Source organism: Aegilops tauschii, chromosome 7, assembly GCF_002575655.3.
Source record: "Aegilops tauschii subsp. strangulata cultivar AL8/78 chromosome 7, Aet v6.0, whole genome shotgun sequence".
NCBI classification, from domain to species: Eukaryota; Viridiplantae; Streptophyta; class Magnoliopsida; order Poales; family Poaceae; genus Aegilops; species Aegilops tauschii.
The window spans coordinates 536,281,379-536,292,841 of NC_053041.3; positions in this window are offsets into that span (position 1 = coordinate 536,281,379).

The window sequence follows — 11,463 nt, forward strand, 5'->3', positions numbered from 1 at the left end:
GTTGACATCGTATTTCTGGCAAAGCCACCATGCATATTATTTCATACATGTCACTCTTGATTCATTGCCCTTCCCGGTACACCGCCGGAGGCATTCATATAGAGTCATATTTTGTTCTAAGTATCGAGTTGTAATCATTGAGTTGTAAATAAATAGAAGTGTGATGATCATCATTAATAGAGCATTGCCCCAAAGAAAAAAAAGAGAAAGGCCAAATATAAAAAAGAAGGCCCAAAAATGAAAATAAATAAATAAAAAGGGACAATGCTACTATCCTTTTGTGCTTCAAAGTAGCACCATGATCTTTATGATATAGAATCTCTTGTTTTGTCACTTTCATATACTAGTGGAAATATTTCATTATAGAACTTGGCTTGTATATTCCAACAATGGGATTCCTCAAATGCCCTAGGTCTTCGTGAGCAAGCAAGTTGGATGCACACCCGCTTAGTTTCTTTTGTTGAGCTTTCATACATTTATAGCTCTAGTGCATCCGTTGCACGGCAATCCCTACTCCTTGCATTGACATCAATTGATGGGCATCTCCCTAGCCCATTGATTAGCCGCGTCAATGTGAGACTTTCTCCTTTTTTGTCTTCTCCACACAACCCCCATCATTATATTCTATTCCACCCATAGTGCTATGTCCATGGCTCACGCTCATGTATTGCGTGAAAGTTGAAAAAAGTTTGAGATTACTAAAGTATGAAACAATTGCCTGGCTTGTCATCGGGGTTGTGCAAGATGAGAGCATTCTTGTGTGATGAAAATGAAGCATGGCCAAACTATATGATTTTGTAGGGATAAGCTTTCTTTGGCTATGTTATTTCGAGAAGACATAATTGCTTGGTTAGTATGCTTGAAGTATTATTATTTTTATGTCAATATTAAAATTTTATCTTGAATCTTCCGGATCTGAACATTCATGCCACAATAAAGAAAATTACAATGAACAATGTGCTAAGTAGCATTCCACATCAAAAATTCTGTTTTTATCATTTACCTACTCGAGGACAAGCAGGAATTAAGCTTGGGGATGCTTGGTACGTCTCCAACGTATCTATATTTTTGATTGCTCCATGCTATTATATATTCCGTTTTGGATATTTAATGGGCTTTATTATACACTTTTATATTATTTTTGGGACTAACCTATTAACCCAAGGCCCAGTGCAAATTGCTGTTTTTTTGCCTCTTTCAGTGTTTCGCAGAAAAGGAATATCAAACGGAGTCCAAACGGAATGATACCTTCGGGAGCGTGATTTTGGAACAAACGTGATCCAGACGACTTGGAGTGGACGTAAAGAAATCATCAAGGAGGCCACGAGGTAGGGGGCGCGCCTACCCCCCGGGCGCGCCCTCCACCCTCGTGGGCCCCTCGTGGCTCCACCGACCTACTTCTTCCTCCTATATATACCTACGTACCCCGAAACCATCGAGGAGCACCACAAAAACCTAATTCCACCGCCGCAACCTTCTGTACCCGTGAGATCCCATCTTGGGGCCTTTTCCGGCGCTCTGCCGGAGGGGGAATCGATCATGGAGGGCTTCTACATCAACACCATAGCCTCTCCGATGATGTGTGAGTAGTTTACCACAGACCTTCGGGTCCGTAGTTATTAGCTAGATGGCTTCTTCTCTCTCTTTGGATCTCAATACAAAGTTCTTATCGATCTTCTTGGAGATCTATTTGATGTAACTCTTTTTGCGGTGTGTTTGTTGAGATCCGATGAATTGTGGGTTTATGATCAAGATTATCTATGAACAATATTTGAATCTTCTCAGAATTCTTTTATGTATGATTGGTTATCTTTGCAAGTCTCTTCGAATTATCAGTTTGGTTTGGCCTACTAGATTAATCTTTCTTGCAATGGGAGAAGTGCTTAGCTTTGGGTTCAATCATGCAGTGCTCGATACCAGTGACAGTAGGGGAAATGACACGTATTGTATTGTTGCCATCGAGGATAAAAAGATGGGTTTTATATCATATTGCTTGAGTTTATCCCTCTACATCATGTCATCTTACCTAATGCGTTACTCTGTTCTTATGAACTTAATACTCTAGATGCATGCTGGATAGCGGTCGATGTGTGGAGTAATAGTAGTAGATGCAGGCAGGAGTCGGTCTACTTGTTGCGGACGTGATGCCTATATACATGATCATGCCTAGATATTCTCATAATTATGCACTTTTCTATCAATTGCTCGACAGTAATTTGTTCACCCACCGAAATACTTATGCTATCTTGAGAGAAGCCACTAGTGAAACCTATGGCCCCGGGTCTATTCTCCACCATATTAATCTCCCATCAACTAGCTATTTCTATCGCCGTTTATTTTTCTTTCTTTACTTAATCTTTATCATAAAAATACCAAAAAATTATCTTATCATCTCTATCAGATCTCACTTTTGCAAGTGGCCGTGAAGGGATTGACAACCCCTTTATCGTGTTGGTTGCAAGGTTCTTATTTGTTTGTGTAGGCATGAGGGACTTGCGTGTGGCCTCCTACTGGATTGATACCTTGGTTCTCAAAAACTGAGTGAAATACTTACGCTACTTTGCTGCATCACCCTTTCCTCTTTAAGGGAAAAACCAACGCATGCTCAAGAGGTAGCAGCTCCTGATTGGTTTTTCGTGGCTACAAAGGCTTGTGGCGGCGAAACTCCCGATCTCGGTTTATTTTTGGGGATTTCTATATTTACAGCAATTTTTGGCGTCGAGAACAAGTCAGGGGGGTCCACGAGGAGCCCATAAGACCGGAGGGCGCACCCTTGATAACCCACAAGTATAGGGGATCGCAACAGTTTTCAAGGGTAGAGTATTCAACCCAAATTTCTTGATTTGACACAAGGGGAGCCAAAGAATATTCTTGAGTATTAGCAGCTGAGTTGTCAATTCAACCACACCTGAAAGACTTAATATCTGCAACAAAGTACTTAGTAGCAAAGTAGTATGGAAGTAGCGATAACGGTAGCAAAAGTAACAGTAGCAGTATTGTAGCAATCGTAACAACGGCAACAGAAAAGTAACTTAGCAAAGATCAATATGTGAAAAGCTCGTAGGCAATGGATCCATGATGGATAATTATGTTGTATGTCATTCATGATGCAACAGTTATAACATAGGGTGACACAGAACTAGCTCTAGTCCGTCAATATAATGTAGGCATGTATTCCAAATATAGTCATACATGCTTATGGAAAAGAACTTGCAAGACATCTTTTGTCCAACCCTCCCGTGGCAGCAGGGTCCTATTGGAAACTAAGTGATATTAAGGCCTCCTTTTAATAGAGTACCGGTCCAAAGCATTAGCACTTAGTGAATACATGAACTCCTCAACTACGATCATCACCGAGAGTGGTCCTGACTATTGTCACTCCGGGCCGGGGTTGCCGGATCATAACACGTAGTAGGTGACTATAACTTGCAAGATAGGATCAAGAACACAAATATATTGATGAAAACATAATAGGTTCAGATCTGAAATCATGGCACTCGAGCCCTAGTGAAAAGCATTAAGCATAGCAAAGTCATAGCAACATCAATCTTAGAACATAGTGGATACTAGGGATCATACCCTAGCAAAACTAACTCTATTACATGGTAAATCTCATCCAACCCATCACGGTCCAGCAAGCCTACGATGGGATTAGTCACGCACAGCGATGAGCATCATGAAATTGGTGATGGAGGATGGTTGATGATGACGATGGCGACGGATTCCCCTCCCCAGAGCCCAAAACGGACTCCAGCTCTGCCCTCCCAAGGAAGAACAGGGCTTGGCGGCGGCTCCGTATCGTAAAACGCGATGAATCCTTCTCTCTGATTTTTTTTCTCCCTGAAAGAGAATATATGGAGTTGGAGTTGAGTTCAGTGGAGGTCCATGGGGCCCACAAGGTCGAAAGAATCAGCAGCAGGGGGCCCAGACCCTAGCCACAAGGGTGGGGGCGCGCCCCAGGGGGGTGGGCGCGCCCCCACCCTTGTGGCTAGGGTCTGGGCCCCCTGCTACTGATTCTTTCGCCAATATTTTTTATTAATTCCAAAAGTTATCTCCGTGAAGTTTCAGGTCATTCCGAGAACTTCTTATTCTGCACAAAAATAACACCATGGCAATTCTGCTGAAAACAACGTCATTCTGGGTTAGTTCCATTCAAATCATGCAAGTTAGAGTCCAAAACAAGGGCAAAAGAGTTCGTAAAAGTAGATACGACGGAGACGTATCAACTCCCCCAAGCTTAAACCTTTGCTTGTCCTGAAGCAATTTAGTTGACAAACTGAAAGTGATAAAGAAAAACTTTTACAAACTCTGTTTGATCTTGTTGTTGCAAATATGTAAAGCCAGCATTCAAGTTTTCAGCAAAGATTATGAACTAACCATATTCACGATAACTTTTAGGTCTCACATTTACTCATATCAATGACATAATCAACTAGCGAGCAATAATAATAAATCTCGGATGACAACACTTTCTCAAAACAATCATGATATGATATAACAAGATAGTATCTCGCTAGCCCTTTCTGAGATCGCAAAACATAAATGCAGAGCACCCCTGAAGATCAAGGACTGACTAGACATTATAATTCATGGCAAAAGAGATCTATTCACAGTCAAACTCAATATAAATTAATAACAATGCATACAAATGACAGTGGTGCTCTCTAACTGGTGCTTTTTATAAGAGGATGCTACCTCTTGAGCACTGTGTTGGTTTTCCCTTGAAGAGGAAAGGGTGATGCAGCAAAGTAGCGTAAGTATTTCCCTCAGTTTTTGAGAACAAAGGTATCAATCTAGTAGGAGGCCACGCACGAGTCCCTCGCACCTACACAAACAATTAAATCCTCGCAACCAACACGATAAGGGGTTGTCAATCCCTACACTGTCACTTACGAGAGTGAGATCTGATAGATATGATAAGATAATATTTTTGGTATTTTTATGATAAAGATGCAAAGTAAAGAAAGCAAAATAAAAACGGCGCCAGAAATAGCTTGTTGTCGGGAGATTAATATGATTGAAAATAGACCAGGGGGCCATAGGTTTCACTAGTTGCTTCTCGCGAGAGCATAAGTATTTACGGTGGGTGAACAAATTACTGTTGAGCAATCGACAGAATTGAGCATAGTTATGAGAATATCTAGGTACGACCATGTATATAGGCATCACGTCCGAGACAAGTAGACCGACTCCTGCCTGCATCTACTACTATTACTCCACACATCGACCGCTATCCAGCATGCATCTAGAGTATTAAGTTCATAAGAACAGAGTAATGCTTTAAGCAAGATGACATGATGTAGAGGGATAAACTCATGCAATATGATATAAACCCCATCTTGTTATCCTCGATGGCAACAATACAATACGTGCCTTGCTGCACCTACTGTCACTGGGAAAGGACACCGCAAGATTGAACCCAAAGCTAAGCACTTCTCCCATTGCAAGAAATATCAATCTAGTAGGCCAAACCAAAATGATATTTCGAAGAGACTTGCAAAGATAACAAATCATACATAAAAGAATTCAGAGAAGATTCAAATATTGTTCATAGATAAACTTGATCATAAACCCACAATTCATCGGTCTCAACAAACACACTGCAAAAGAAGATTACATCGAATAGATCTCCACGAGAGAGGGGGAGAACATTGTATTGAGATCCAAAAAGAGAGAAGAAGCCATCTAGCTAATAACTATGGACCCGAAGGTCTGAGGTAAACTACTCACACATCATCGGAGAGGCTATGGTGTTGATGTAGAAGCCCTCCGTGATCGATGCCCCCTCCGGCGGAGCTCCGGAACAGGCCCCAAGATGGGATCTCACGAGTACAGAAGGTTGCGGCGGTGGAATTAGGTTTTTGGCCCGTATCTGGTAGTTTGGGGGTACGTAGGTATATATAGGGGGAAGGAGTACGTCGGTGGGGCAACAGGGGGCCCACGATGGTGGAGGGCGCGCCCCCTACCTCGTGGCTTCCTGGTTGATGTCTTGACGTATGGTCCAAGTCCTCTGGATCACGTTCGTTCCGAAAATCACGTTCCCGAAGGTTTCATTCCGTTTGGACTCCGTTTGATATTCTTTTTCTGCGAAACTCCGAAATAGGCAAAAAATAGCAATTCTGGGCTGGGCCTCCGGTTAATAGGTTAGTCCCAAAAATAATATAAAAGTGTATAATAAAGCCCAATAATGTCCAAAACAGAATATAATATAGCATGGAACAATAAAAAAATTTAGATACGTTGGAGACTTATCAAGCATCCCCAAGCTTAATTCCTGCTCGTCCTCGAGTAGGTAAATGATAAAAACAGAATTTTTGATGTGGAATGCTACTTGGCATAATTTCAATGTAATTCTTCTTAATTGTGGTATGAATATTCAGATCCATAAGATTCACTAGCACAAATGCCCGTGCATTGCAACGGGAAAACAGTTTATATTCAAGTTTATTTATAATAATACGTGCAAAAATACATTCGTTGTTCATGCAAATTTTAGTCAATTTTTTAAGATCCAAAATTATCGAAATAGGACATGCTAATCTTATAGAATATTTATTTACCTACATCAACATACTTTCCACCATGAAACAAAATAAAATTACGAGCTTCTCCTTAAAAGAAATTAGGAACTCGGTAAAGTTTAGCCAATACCGCTCACAAAATTCGGAGAGAGATAGCATACCTTCGCAACAACTATTATATTTTTGGGCTTGTTCGAGTGGGGATTTGTATATTTTCTAGATTTTAAAAATATTATACTAAAATAGTGTTTGGGGCTCACCACGGTTCTTGTTAAAAACAAAGTCATATATGATATTTATTTTTTCGTTAACATTCTTAGTTTCACCGACAACTCAACATGGAGATAGAAAAATCCCCAACGCAGCAGGAAGCAAGCCTTGCATTAGAATTTCAACAACTGTGGTTTTGTCGGGCGTCAAAAGCTCACAAAAAAATCGCTTTCCTTATTTACTTTTTCAAAGGTGGCATGATTTTTCCCTCGATTATTTTCCATTTCTCAATTTCCTTTCCTTCCTTGAATTCTCCTTTCTTTATTTCCTGGGACAACTCCTTGATAACCAGGAAACTTGTAAATGTATATAAACTGGTTGTATTGTGTGCAAGAAACCGAGGTGGGACTAAACAAAACCAATCTTTGCGTATCTATCTAACACAGAAGTGACGTAGCTAGATGGTACGTACCATGTATGGTAGACCACAGGTCATGTGTTCGAAACACATGATTGAAACGCTTATTTTTTGTGTGGGCTGCCAGTGTAGTTGGGCCGGCTTATAGCACGCGGCAGGCCTGGTAGCTGGGTCTGCTTACAGCGCACGGTTCAGCCATGTTTAATTTAATGGGATGAGGCCCAACTAAGCGATGGGTGAACAGACCAGAAGCCAAAAACAATCGATCGACCGACGTACGAAGGCACTATTGACGTACGATAAAAGGAAAGACGGACGGACGAAGGTACGAAAAAACGGGACGAAACAAAACGGGACCAAACCAAGAATACCTATTCCCTTTAATAGTAGGTATAGAAGACAAAAGTTTAATATTGACATAAAAATAATAATACTTCAAGCATACTAACTAAGCAATTGTGTCTTCTCAAAATAACATGGCCAAAGAAAGTTATCCCTACAAAATCATATAGTCTGGCTAGGCTCTATCTTCACCACACAAAATATTTAAATCATGCACAAACCCGATGACAAGCCAAGCAATTGTTTCATACTTTTGACATTCTCAAACTTTTTCAATCTTCACGCAATACATGAGCGTGAGCCATGGACATAGCACTATATGTGGAATAGAATGGTGGTTGTGGAGAAGAAAAAAAAGGAGAAGATAGTCTCACATCAACTAGGCGTATCAACGGGCTATGGAGATGCCCATCAATAGATATCAATGTGAGTGAGTAGGGATTGCCATGCAACGGATGCACTAGAGCTATAAGTATATGAAAGCTCAACAAAAGAAACTAAGTGGGTGTGCATCCAACTCGCTTGCTCACGAAGACCTAGGGCATTTTGAGGAAGCCCATCATTGGAATATACAAGCCAAGTTCTATAATGAAAAATTCCCACTAGTATAGGAAAGTGATATCATAGGAGACTCTCTATCATGAAGATCATGGTGCTACTTTGAAGCACAAGTGTGGTAAAAGGATAGTAACATTGTCCCTTCTCTCTTTTTCTCTCATTTTTTTATTTGGGCCTTTTCTTCTTTTTTTTGGCCTCTTTTTTTTGTTCGAAGTCTCATCCCGACTTGTGGGGGAATCATAGTCTCTATCATCCTTTCTTCACTTGGGACAATGCTCTAAAAGTGATGATCATCACACTTCTATTTTCTTAGAACTCAACTATTACAACTCAATACTTAGAACACAATATGACTCTATGTGAATGCCTCCGGTGGTGTACCAGGATATGCAATGAATCAAGAGTGACATGTATGAAAGAATTATGAATGGCGGGTTTGCCAGAAATACAATGTCATCTACATGATCATGCAAAGCAATATGACAATGATGGAGCGTGCCATAGTAAACGGAACAGTGGTAAGTTGCATGGCAATATATCTCGGAATGGCTATGGAAATGCCATGATAGGTAGGTATGGTGGCTGTTTTGAGGAAGGTATATGGTGGGTGTATGATACCGGCGAAAAGTGCGCGGTATTAGAGAGGCTAGCAATGGTGGAAGGAAGAAGAGTGCGTATAATCCATGGACTCAACATTAGTCATAAAGAACTCATATACTCATTGCAAAAATCTACAAGTTATCAAAGCAAAGTATTACACGCATGCTCCTAGGGGGATAGATTGGTAGGAAAATACCATCGCTCGTCCCCGACCGCCACTCATAAGGAAGACAATCAATAAATAAATCATGCTCCGACTTCATCACATAACGATTCACCATACGTGCATGCTACGGGAATCACAAACTTTAACACAAGTATTTCTCAAATTCAAAACTACTCAACTAGCATGACTCTAATAGCACCATCTTCATATCTCAAAACAATTATCAAGCATCAAACTTCTCATAGTATTCAACACACTCATAAGAATTTTTCTTTTTCTCTTTACTAGTCTTGAATGCCTATTATTGTTAAAGCAAACTACCATGCTGTTTTGTAGGACTCTCAAAATAATCTAAGTGAAGCATGAGAGAACAATAGTTTCTATAAAACAAAACCACCGCCGTGCTCTAAAAGATATAAGTGAAGCACTAGAGCAAAAACTATATAACTCAAAAGATATAAGTGAAGCACATAGAGTATTCTAATAATTTCGGAATCATGTGTGTCTCTCTCAAAAGGTGTGTACAGCAAGGATAATCGTGGTAAAATAAAAAGCAAATACTCAAATCATACAAGATGCTCCAAGCAAAACACATATCATGTGGTGAATAAAAATATAGCTCCAAGTAAAGTTACCGATGGAAGTAGACGAAAGAGGGGATGCCTTCCGGGGCATCCCCAAGCTTTGGCTTTTAGGTGTCCTTAGATTATCTTGGGGTGACATGGGCATACCCAAGCTTAGGCTCTTGCCACTCCTTGTTCCATAATCCATCAAATCTTTCACCCAAAACTTGAAAACTTCACAACACAAAACTTAACAGAAAATCTCGCGAGCTCCGTTAGCGAAAGAAAGCAAAAGACCACTTCAAGGTACTGTATTGAACTCATTATTTATTTATATTGGTGTTAAACCTACTGTATTCCAACTTCTCTATGGTTTATAAACTATTTTACTAGCCATTGATTCATCAAAATAAGCAAACAACACACGAAAAACAGAATCTGTCAAAAACAGAACAGTCTGTAGTAATCTGTAACTAACGCAAACTTCTTGAACTCCAGAAATTCAGCCAAAATAGGAAGACCTAGACAATTTGTCTATTGATCAGCAGCAATTGGAATCAATATTTTATCACGTTCTGGTGATTTTTAACAATTATTTTCGTGAACAGAAAGTTTCTGCAATTTTCGGCAAGATCAATTAACTATCATCCAAGAAGATCCTATAGGTTTAACTTGGCACAGACACTAATTAAAACATAAAAACAAATATAACCAGATGCTAGATCAAATATTTATTCCTAAACAGAAGCAAAAAGCAAAAAACTAAAAATAAAATTGGGTTGCCTCCCAACAAGCGCTATCATTTAACGCCCCTAGCTAGGCATAAAAGCAAGGATAGATCTAGGTATTGCCATCTTTGGTGGGCAATCCATAAGTGGCTCTCATAATAGATTCATAAGATAATTTTATTTTATTTCTAGGGAAGTGTTCCATGCCTTTCCTTAACGGAAATTGGAATCTAATATTCCCTTCCTTCATATCAATAATTGCACCAATCGTTCTAAGGAAAGGTCTACCAAGAATAATAGGACATGAAGGATTGCAATCTATATCAAGAACAATAAAATCTACGGGCACATAGTTCCTATTTGCAACAATAAGAACATCATTAATTTTTCCCATAGGTTTCTTAATAGTGGAATCCGCAAGGTGCGATTTTAGAGAGCAATCATCAAAATCACGGCAACCTAGCAAATCGCATAAAGTCTTTGGAATCGTGGAAACACTAGCACCCAAATCACACAAAGCATAGCATTCATGATCTTTAATTTTAATTTTAATAGTAGGTTCCTATTCATCATAAAGTTTTCTAGGGATAGAAACTTCCAACTCAAGTTTTTCTTTATAAGATTGCATCAAAGCATCAATGATATGTTTGGTAAAGGCTTTATTTTGACTATAAGCATGAGGAGAATTTAGCACGGATTGCAACAAGGAAATACAATCTATTAAAGCGCAATTATCATAATTAAATTCCTTGAAATACAAAATAGTGGGTTCATTATTATCTAATGTTTTGATCTCTTCAATCCCACTTTTATCAATTTTAGCATCAAGATCTAAAAACTCCGAATTTTTAGAACGACTTCTAGGTAAAGGTGGATCATATTCAGTCCCATCATTATCAAGATTCATATTTCAAAACAAATATTTAATAGGGGACACATCAATAACTTTTAGATCTTCATCTTTATTTTCATAGAAATTTGAAGAACACGCTTTCACAAAGCGATTTTTCTTAGCACGCATCCTAGCGGTTCTTTCTCTGCACTCATCAATGGAAATTCTCATGGCTTTGAGGGACTCATTGATATCATGCTTAGGAGGAATAGATCTAAGTTTTAAAGAATCAACATCAAGAGAAATTCTATCAACGTTCCTAGCCAATTCATCAACTTTAAGCAATTTTTCTTCAAGCAAAGCATTGAAATTCTTTTGCGAAATCATAAATTCCTTAACACTAGTCTCAAATTCAGAAGGCATCTTATTAAAGTTTCCATAAGAATTTTTGTAGGAATTACCATAATTATTAGAGGAATTACTAGGATAAGGCCTAGGATTAAAGGTTCCTCTATACGCGTTGTT